Below are 11,725 nucleotides of genomic sequence, written 5' to 3' on the forward strand. Positions count from 1 at the left end.
GGCGAGGGCGAAGGAATTGGGAATATGGGATGGCGTTTTTACAGGGGGCAGGGTGGGAGGAGGTGTAATCTAGGTAGCTGTAGGAGTCAGTCGGTTTATAGTAAACGTCCGTGTTGAGTCGGTCGTCCGAGATAGAAATGGAGAGGTCTAGGAAGGAGATGGAGGAGTCTGAGACGGTCCAGGTAAGTTTGAGGTCGGGGTGGAAGATGGTAGCAAAGTGGATGAACTGTTGGGAGCACGAGGTAGCGCCGATACAGTCATCGATGTAGCGGAGGAAAAGGTGGGGGGTGGTGCCAGTGTAGCTGCGGAAGATGTACTGTTCCACACATCAAAATTGACAACTGATCTTACCAAACGTACATAAAGGGATTGGATGTGGTAGATACACAGAAACTGTTTCCTTTGTTGGGAGAATCCAGCACAAATGAAGTTAATCTTACAACCCAGACCTTGACCAGTGAGGTATGAATCACAAAGTAGTTTTTGCACAAAAAGGAGTTCCGTTTAAAACAGTGTGCCCACAAGGGGCTGTTGATAATGGATCAATTGAAATTTTCATGACTGAGATTTATGTTAGACTGGGATATCAAGACATGTGGAACCAAGGTACATAAACATGGTAAGATATGGATCAACCATAATCTAATTGTGAACTCTGATGTAGAAGTGACTATGCTTTTAGTGTGCCTATTATTGGTAAGTTGTTTATCCTGAGCTTGTGAAGGATGCTATATAAGTGCAAGTTATTTCTTTCTACCAGTGGTCAAACACTATAATATATTTTATTATAAAGACTGGAGCTGTTCTTGGGTCATTTATTGAGGTTTACCACAAACAGTACATTAATGTATTTATTTTGCAGATGTGATTTGCACCTGCAAATGCACTGTGACCCACTGAATGCAAACTGTTCATAAAAAGATTAAATATTCCCTTTTTTTGACAACCACATAAGATGGTCACTCCTTTGGGTTTGTAACTTACGTAAAGTTAGGATATTGTCCCTTAATTACTTTCTATTCAATAAGATAAATAATAGAAAATTGACTCATGAATTTATCGATTAAAAACATTTCTGAATATAACTGAATATACAGGAGTTAAACATGGCATTAATATAAAAATATGTAGCAATTAGAAGTACATATTCTGTTGCAAAATTATTAAAAGCTCAATTCCATCACATTTTATCCAGGGAATGTAGAAAATATGACTGCATGCACATTAATTACACAGGTTTAATCTGAAAGAACTTTGTCTTTCTGATTTTTTGTATGTTTTAGATCTATAATAGATTCCAGATAATATTTAAATAACATTATTCTCATTTAGGAATTCAGGGACACTATAAACCATGAGACAGAAATTCAACTAAATAATGTTTGACTGAATCACAAACATTATTAAAACTTTGTATTTCTTATCATTTATCAAACTGTAATTAAAAATGTTTTACAAATTTTGTTAAACGTGCACCAAACCATTTTCTTATAACATGAGATCGGATGAGAATGGAACTATTGTGTTATATCAGAACCAACTTTATAAAATAAAAACGTAGAAGAGAGTGAAAATCATATTGACAATATTAATTCTATCATCGTTTTCATCAAGCTGCAGTATGTGTATGATGCTTGCACATGTGCACTCTTAAAGGATGTACTCCAGATGATCGTCAGCTTATGAGTGCATGGGTCTCACCCCCTGAATATCTGCAAGGTGTATGTCCTCCACCAACCTGACCTGGCTTTGTGGAGCATTTGCCAGTATCCCCAGCAGAGGCACTGACCATCTTTGATCAGTTGCGATGAGCTGGGTATGTTCGCATGACCACAAGACTCCCCAAGCAGGTGCTCTATTCCCAGTTTCAAAATGGCAGGCAAGCCTCATGTGGAGAGAGGAAGTGTTTCAGTGATAAAGAGATTTCTTCAGGGAACAATTTGTGGTAAAAATGTAACGCAGATTTATTGCAGTCGCTTCCGGTGGACAGAATTTGTATTTATTCTTGTCAGTCTTGAGTTTTAAGGCAAATAAGTTTTTTTTTAAAATGTAGTGAGTCATCAAGCATATTGTTTTTGCTTGGGTAGCTAAATCAAAACATCATATATTGTCATCAACTTTCTAATATTCCTCAGTACTAACATGCAAGTAAGTGAGTGGAATTTCATCATTCAAAAAGGGAGGGACACAAAGTGGGAAACTAATGGCAGTTAACTAATCATCTTTCAAATGAGAAAATGTCAGCAGTAGCTATTATTAAAGATGTCATAGCAGCTCAGTTAGAAAAAATTAATCAGGCAGAGTGAACATGATTTTTTGAAGTGGAAATTACGTTTAATCAATTTATTGGAATTCTTTTGAGAAATAGCTTGTGCTCTGGACAAAGGGAAACAAATGGACGTACAGTTCTGCAATGTCCAGAAGGCATTTGATAAGGTGCTACATCAACAGATATTGCAAAAAATAAACATTCATGGCATAGGTCATAATATATTATCATGGATATGGCCACCTAACAGGATAACTGAGAGTAGGCGAAAATAAGTTTTTTTCTGGTTGGCAACATGTAATGAGTGGTGTGCAACAAGGATCAATGGTGGGCCCTTAATTTTTTTTTATCATTCATATAACTGACCTGGATATAGGGAACAAAGGCATTGTTACTAAATTTGCTAATGACATAAAGACAAGTAAGAATTAAGTTGTGAAGAGGACCTATGGGGTCCACAGAGAGAAATAAATGGGGTAATTGAGTGGGGAAAGAATTGGCAAATGGAGCATAGTGTGGAAAAATATGCAATTGTATATTTTGGCAAGAACAGTAAAGCATAGCAAATATTGAATTGAATTGAGTTTATTGTCACATGTACAGTGAAAAGCTTTGTCTTGTGAGCAATACAGGCAGATCACAGAGTTAAGTAGCAAAGATAAGTAAATAATAGGTAAGCAGTGGCAAAAACAAAAACACGGGTGTAAGTGAATGTTAAAAGTTTGTGAGTCCATCCAGTATTCTACCAACAGTAGATTAGAAACTGTTTCGAAACCAACTGGTGCATGTGTTCAGGCCTTTGTACCTTCTCCCCGATGATAGAGGTTGTGGAAAAACATTGCCACAATGGGATGGATCTTTGAGAATGCTGGCAGCCTTTCCTTGACGCGGGCCTGGTAGATGGATTCCAAAGATGGAAGGTTGGCCTTTGTGATTGTCTAAGCCGAGTTCACCACTCTCTGTAACCGTCTCCAATCTTGAATGGTACAGTTGCCATGCCAGGTAATGATACATCCAGACAGAATGCTCTTGACGGCACACCTATAAAAGTTGGCAAGGGTATTCGCCATCATGCCAAATTTTTTCAGCTTCCTGAGGAAGACGAGATGTTGTTGGGCCTTTGTAACCAGTGCATCCACATGAAGAGTCCAAGAAAGCTTGTTGTGGATGACCACTCCCAGGAGCTTGACACTCTCCACTCGTTCCACCTCCGTGCTGTTAAAGTGTAGAGGGGCATGAATAACATCTGCTGAAGTCAACAACGAGTTCATTGGTTTTGTCACCATTGAGAGCTAGGTTGTTCTCAATGCACCATTTTACCAGGTCTTCCACCTCCCATTTGTAATCTGTTTCATCACCATCTGAGATTCGACCGACTATGGTGGTGTCATCAGTGTACTTGTAAATGGCAACAGTCTGGTATTTGGCCACGCAGTCATGGGTATACAGTGAGTACAGTAGGGGGCTGAATACACACCCCTGGGGGGCTCCAGTGTTGAATGTTAGTGAGGATGAAATATTGTCCCCAGTCTTCACTGATTGTGGCCTGTGGGTCAGGAATCTGAGGATCAAGTTGCAGAGAGTGGGGCTTAGTCCAAGATCACTAAGTTTAGTAATCAGTCTCAACGGGTTAATAGTGTTGAAGACTGAACTGTAGTCAATGAGAAGGATTCTTATGTAGCTGTTCTTGGTGTCAAGATGTTCTAGGGAGGAGTGAAGGGCAAGTGATATAGCATCTATCGTGGTCCGATAGGCAAATTGGAGTGGGTCAAGAGTAGTGAGGAGGCTGAAGTTGATTAATGCCATGACCAGCCTTTCAAAGCACTTCATGACCACTCACATTAGGGCCACTGGGTGGTAGTCATTGAGGCATGCTGCATGAGCCTTCTCAGGCACAGGGATGATGTTGGTCCTCTTGAAACAGGCAGGGACAGTGGTCTGATTAGATTAGATTCCCTACAGTACGGAAACAGGCCCTTCAGATAACAAGTCCACACTGACCCTCTGAAGAGGAACCCACCCAGACCCATTCCCCTACCCTGTTTTAACCCCTGACTGATGCTCCTAACACGATGGGCAATTATCATGGCCAATTCACCTAATCTGCACATGATTGGATTGTGGGAGTAAACCAGAGCACCCAGAGGAAATCCATGCAGACACGGGAAGAATGTGCAAACTCCACACACAGACTGTCTCCCAAGACTGGAATCGAACTCAGGACCCTGGTGCTGTGAGATAGCAATGCTGCCACAATGCCGATGTCTGAGAAGACCTCTGCCAGTTGATCTGTGCATGCTCTGAGTGCACAGCCTGGTACTCCATCTGGTCCCATCGCTTTCCTTGGATTCACACGAAGGAAAACTGATCTGATCTTTGATGCAGTGACTGTTGGGATAGGTTTGTCAGGACTTGTCGAAAAAGGTGTAACCTCTCTACCAAACTTCTGCTCAAAGCGAGCACAGAAGGCGTTGAGATGGTCTGGGAGGGATATGTCATCATCTGCTATCTTGCACTGTCTCTTTTTAGAACCTGTGATGTCATTCAGCCCTTGCCATAGTCACCAGGTGTCTGTCTGGGTCTCTAGTTTGGATCAAGTATTGGTCCTTGTCTGTCTTAATGGCTCTGCAAAAGTCATACTTGGATTCCTTATATTTGATTGGGTCTCCTGATCTGAAGGTCTCATGCCTTCAATCAAATTCTGAATGACCTGATTCATCCAGGGTTTCCTGTTGGGGAACACCCAGATTGACTTCCTCGGTATGCAATCCTCCACACACTTGCAAATAAAGTCTCTGACGGTGGTGGCTACTCATCCAAGGTGCCTGCGGCTGTTTGAACATGGCCCAATCAGTCGATTCCAGACAGCACTGGAGTTGATCTTCTGCCTCCTCCAACCAGCACTGGACCTGTATCTGCGAGGGGTTTTCTTTTGCCTGGAAGCCGGGAGAAGAAAAACGGCATTGTGGTTGGAGTTCCCAAAATGGGGAGCAGTAGGCGTCTTTCACAGTGCACAGTGGTGTAGTAGTGGTTTAAAATGTCCGGGCCCCTGATGGGGCAGATAATGTTCTGGTAATACTTGGGAAACGCCTTCCTTAGATTGGCTTAGTTGAAGTTGCCAATTACAATAAACAGGGCCTGGGGGTGTTCCGACTCCATGGTGTTAGTGGTGGAGTACAGCACATCCAGAGCTTCCTGAACCTTTGCTTGTGGTGGTATGTACACAGCACAGCAGTTAGTATAGGAGCGGTAAATTCCTGTGGTATTTAGAAGGGGTGGCATTTGACGATGAGGAATTCAACATTTGGGGAGCAAATAAATGCCAATTGTGAGAGAGATTGCAGAGCTCTGAGGAATCTGGGTGCCCTAAAGCATGAATCGTAAAAGTCTAGTGTGCAGATATAGCAAGTTGGAATGTTGGTGATTAATGCAAAGAGAATTGAATACTAAGGTAGGGAGGTTTTGTTCCAGTTGTGCAGAGCTCTGGTGATACCATATCTGGAGTACTGTGTGCAATATTATTCCCCTTATTTAAGGAAAGAGTGCCAGAAGCAGTATAGGGAAGGGTTATCAGACTAATAACTGAAATGGTTAGGTTGTTTGATGAGGAATATTTGGACACCCTACCTTTTAAGAGTGACTAAATTGAAATAAATCACTGAGGGATCTTTACGTGATACATGTGGAGAGGATGTTTCCTCTTGTGGGAAAACCTAGAACCAGGAGTAATTATTTAAGAATAAAGTGTTACCCACTCATGGGACAAAGGTGAAGCAAAAAAAAGTTCTCTCAAGTCATATTTCTTTGAAATGTTCTTCCTCAAAAAACAGTGAAAGCAAAATCTTTGAACATTTGTAAGGCAGAGATGGAAAGATATTTGGTGAATAAAGGATGAAAATTTATTGAAAGTAGTCATGGATGTGGAAAATGATATCAGTCATGATGATATTAAATGATGGTGCTATATTGATGAGCCAAATGGACAATTCTTTCTCCTTGTTCATATGTTTAGATGTTGTTGCATTATACAAGTTTTCCATCTGCCTTGATGGTTCTTTTGAGCATAGCTGTTTAGAAATATGCTAATGCAAACCAACATCTAAGTGTATGACAGCTGACCCTGAGTTTAACCCTGAGATATAATAATGTGTTCTGGACCATGTCCTTCATGTGTGATTTGAAGTGTGTTTCTACAATCTTTGAAAATAAAAGGTTCAGCATAAATTATTCAGCTACTGTGTCTCATACGTAGTAAATGAATTGAACAGTGATTGTCCAGTGAGAAGTGAGCACTGGGGCAATAAGAATTGGCATGAAATTCGCTTTTCATGTGGTCTTGAGTTTTAAGCTGTTCTACTGAGGAGTGGGAAACCAGCAAGGTCCTTCTTTAAATAAGCAAACTAGACCCCGACTAACTTTTTAAAAAATCAAGTATTATGTTAACCGAAGAGATACTGTATGTTTCCTGTCAAGAGAAATATTCAGTAAGTATAATTGGAGCTGAAAGTAATCAAAAAGTTTGCTTTTAACATTTGTTTGTATGTTTGTTTCTGTGTGGAATGGTTTTATGAAGCCAGCTAAGGAAATGAGAAACAAGTAAATGTTATAATGATTAGGTGATCAGTTCTACTAATTTGCCACCCGACAAGCAGTAAAAATAAAAATGACTCTCTATGTTTATTGACAGTCAAACAGAGGTCTGAATATTTGATTTCTTCTTGAACATTCACAAGTTGACCTTCCTGCAACTTATTTCTTTAATACTGTACAATTCAATTATGTTCTAAAACACAGCCTGAATGTGACTCAATTCCACAATCCTTTCATGAAGGATTCATAGTTCTGTTGCAATAATACTATTTTAATGTAATTTGTTGACAAAAAGATTAAATTCATGGTAATTTATTTGATACTAAATAAACTGTAGTTAAATTTGGTATCTTGATTTGGGCAAAACAAAAACCAAACTTATTCCAGATTTCTCTGGTTTATAAATGGAGGTATAAAATACAAAAGCCAGGAAGTTGAGCTAAACCTATATATAACACTAGTTCAGATCTAGCTGGAGTATCATGTCCATTTCTGGCACTTTGTGAAAGGCACAATTGTTTTAGAGACCGTATAAAATAATTTCTTCCTAGACTGGTTCCAGAGTTGAGAATTATGTTAATGTCTGTAAATTGAAGGAGGTGAGATTGTTCTCCTCAAAGCAAAAAAGGCTAAGAGTAGAGTTGGAAAGAATTATTTTGAATGAATAAATAAACAAAATATATTTCTAAATGTTGATGGGCTAATACAATGTGTAAATTTAAAGGAATTTACAAGGAAAGAAAGGTGGCATTAGGAAAAAAACACACAATTAGTGGCTTGGAATTTGAATTCACAGTGGATACAGAATTCAACTCCAAATGGGAATGATTGAAATACTTGAAAGATAAAATATTGCATGGATTGCGACTTCACTGACTCAATGGGCTCAATTGCTTCATGTACAGTTGACCAACATTGAAAGTATTGGAGTGAAGAATTTGATTACAGACAGAATTTTGGCTGTGATGTCCTTGTTAAAATAATATCTGCATGATCATCATTCAGGCTTACATATGAAGATTAGAGTGGTGCTGGAAAAGCACAGCAGGTCAGGCAGCATCCAAGGAGCAGGAGAATCATCATTTCGGGCAAAAGCCCTTCATCAGGAATGAAGGCAGGGAGCCTCCGAGGTGGAGAGATAAATGAGATGAGGGTGGGGCTGGGGAGAAGGTAGCCAAGGGAACAATAGGTGGATGGAGGTGGGGTGAAGGTGATAGGTCAGAGAGGAGGGTGGAGCAGATGGGTGGGAAGGAAGACTGACAGGTGGGACAGGTCATGAGGATGGTGCTGAGCTGGCAGGTTGAAACTAGGGTAAGGTGACAGGAGAGGAAATGAGGAAACTGGTGAAGTCCACATTGATGCCATGGGTTTGCAGGGTTCCAAGGCTGAAGATGAGGTGTTATTCCTCCAGCATTAGGTGGTGAGAGAGTGATGATGGAGAAGGCCCAGGACCTGCATGTCCTCGGCAGAGTGGGAGGGGGAATTGAAATGTTTAGTCACAGGGTGGTAGGGTTGATTGATGCAGGTGTCCCGGAGATGTTCTCTGAAGTGCTCTGAGAGTAGGCATCCAGTCTCCCCAGTGTAGAGAAGACCACATCGCGACCAATGGATACACTACCACCACCCAACGCCTGGAGGAAGAACGCTTCATATTCCACCTTGGGACCCTGTAACCTCATGGCATCAATGTGGACTTCACCAGTTTCCTCATTTCCCCTCCCCCCATCTCACCCCAGTTTAAACCTCCCAGGTCAGCACCGTCCTCATGACCTGTCCCACCTTCAATCTTCCTTCCCACCTATCTGCTCCATCCTCCTCTCTGACCTATCACTTTTACCTCTTCCTCCATCCACCTCTTGCACTCTCAGCTATCTTCCCCACAGCCCCACCTCGTTCCCATTTATCTCTCCACCCCCAAGGCTCCCAGCCTCATTCCTGACGAAGGGCTTTTGTCCGAAATGTCAATTCTCCTGCTCCTCGGATGCTGCCTGACCTGCTGAGCTTTTCCAGCATCACTCTAATATTGACTCTAATCTCCAGCATCTGCAGTACTCACTTTTGCCTTACATATGAAGGTGGCTATATATAAAGTTCTAAATATCAAAATGTGACATTTTAGCACAAGTTTGTGTTGGTGTGGGTAGAAGGAAGATATTTGCACTTAATGTAATTTTTGGAACAGTATACAATCTGTTCCATGTAGTTTACCACACAGGATACATTGGAATTCAACTGATAAAATGAACAAAATAGAGTTACAATGTATAGCATCAATAAATATGCAAGTTCTAAACATTTCAAAGCATGTTTTTCTAACAGTTTAAATGTACTGAGCATTTATGATTTTTCTAGAACTTCCAGGAAACAACTCTTTTACCATAAGAATCTGCAAAAAAATTGTTCAGTAGAACTGATTTGTAAATTTTTAGCAGAAAGTAAGATGAAAAACTCCACATCTGTTGCACCTGTGGAAAATCTGCAGTACTGTTTTGAATGTCAATGATTCTTGCCCCAGAACTGTCAGGTTAACAGCAACAGTGATTGTAGGTAAAAACAATGACTGCAGATGCTGGAAACCAGATTCTGGATCAGTGGTGCTGGAAGAGCACAGCAATTCAGGCAGCATCCGAGGACTGGCAAAATCCACGTTTCGGGCAAAAGCGTTCTTCCTCCAGGCGTCTGGTGGTGAGGGAGCGATGGTGGAGGAGGCCCAGCACCTCCATATCCTCGGCAGATTGGGAGGGGGAGTTGAAATGTTGAGCCATGGGGCGTTTTGGTTGATTGGTGCGGGTGTCTCGGAGATGTTCCCTAAAGCGCTCTGCTAGGAGGAGACCGCATCAATGTAGAGGAGACCGCATCGGGAGCAACGGATACAATAGATGATATTAGTGGATGTGCAGGTAAAACTTTGATGGATGTGGAAGGCTCCTTTAGGGCCTTGGATGGAGGTGAGGGAGGAGGTGTGGGCACAGGTTTTACAGTTCCTGTGGTGGCAGGGGATTGTATCCACAGTGAATTCCAAGTGACACTGTATGTTGTTCTGATAACATTGATATTGATCACAGTGTTTGGAAGCTTAATGGTTATCATTTCAATCTCACACTTCAGGCAGCTCCAAACACCCACTAATTATTATATACTTGCCTTGGCTGTTGCAGATTTTCTTGTGCACTTCTTGGTCATGCCATACAGTTTGGTGAGATCCATTGAAACATATTGGTACTTCGGGAGTACATTTTGAAAAGTCTGCTCAAGCTTAGATGCTATGATGAGCACAGCATCTATTTTCCATTTGTGTTTTATTGTAATTGATTGCTATTATGCTGTGTGTGACTCTTTACTTGACCTGACAAAAATTACACTTCTTGTAATTGCTGTTTTTATCACAGCTACTTGGGTAATTCCTGCATTATTTGCATTGGTGTAGTCTTCTGAAATGGATCTGCAGGGTATTTCGGGTGTATTGTTTCCAGTTCTTGTGTAGGTACTTGTGTTCATATGTTCAATGACTTGTGGGGAATATTAGCTCCAACAAATACCTTTTTTATTCCAGATGTCATAATATTGGATACTTATTACAACATCTATTTTACGGCAAGAAAACGTGCCAAAGAAGTAAAGAGGGCAGGACTGCAAAAACATTCAGGATAGTGATGGGAATCTGCTGAACTTGTTGGATTGGAGGTGTTCAAAAAGACGGTTCACTATCAGCTTCTCCAGAGCAATTAAGTTTGATATCTACATCCCACAAACAACCAATGCCAATAATGACTGCATCCCATGACTGATTAAAAAATTCTGATAAATATTTCATTTTAAAATAATTGGCTGGAGCAAAATTAATTCATGGTCAATTTGGTGACTATTATTGAAGCATACATCTAGCATGCAATGAAAACAGAGGGAAAGGCTGATGTGGAATGGAAATCAATCCTTGGGCCTTATTGTAATAAGAATTGGGAACACAAGAGGATCTGATGCATTTCCACTACCCAACCTCTGGGTCAAAATCTTGGAACTTACCAAATGGCATTGTGGGTATATCTACACCAAATGGACTGTAGCAATTAAAGAAGTTAGCTCATGATCGCCTTCTCAAGGGTAATTAGGAATGGGCCATAAGTGCTAGCCCGGTCAGCAAAGCTCACATCCACTGAATGAATACAAATCTTGGACTATTTGTCTCTCTGTCAGTAACTGTCAAGTAAGTCTTAGGAGAGATAAGAAAAATGGGAAGGGGATTGGGTACTAATCATTACCATAATCAGGAATACCATCAGCCTGAAGGGAGAACTCCTGACTCAAGAACATAGAGGTGACATTTTTGGTGGTAGATATTAATGGCTGCTCTGCTCTGCTGTGCGTTATTGGATTTCCTATCCTGGATAGGCACTAGTACTGTCATTTACATAGGATTCACACAGGAACCTGGGAAAATCACAATATGGCAGCTCCTGTGCCAAAAATGCTGATCAGATGTGGAACATTGTGCCCCAAAAATTGTATAATTTATTTTATATCCGCAAAATGTACACTAGTATCTGACCAGATTTTTCGTATTAGTAGAAATGGTTGAGGGACAAATATTAGCATGTATTCTCTCTTGGTTTCCTTTAAATGGTGTCATGAGCACAGATGGTGCCTTGGAAAGTGGAATCTTTAAAATGAAACATCAACTGAGCTTATGCACACAAAATCTTTTGACTGATAATAGTTTGTATTCAAAAACATGAATACTTTTATTGAGGTGAGGTTGCCACTTAATAAAATGCTAAGCAGACTTGATAAAGTATACATCCACCTTAATTATGTGATGAATAATTAATATTTTTTGATTTTTTGTGACTATTTTATCAATGACATAAT

General features: G+C 40.6%; 1 pseudogene; it reads left to right on the forward strand.

Moving 5' to 3' along the window:
• LOC122539865 overlaps positions 1 to 10,510 on the forward strand; it is a 15,505-nt pseudogene extending 4,995 nt beyond the window's left edge.
• The last annotated feature ends 1,215 nt before the right edge of the window (positions 10,511 to 11,725 follow it).

This window comes from Chiloscyllium plagiosum, chromosome 3 (assembly GCF_004010195.1).
Source record: "Chiloscyllium plagiosum isolate BGI_BamShark_2017 chromosome 3, ASM401019v2, whole genome shotgun sequence".
NCBI classification, from domain to species: Eukaryota; Metazoa; Chordata; class Chondrichthyes; order Orectolobiformes; family Hemiscylliidae; genus Chiloscyllium; species Chiloscyllium plagiosum.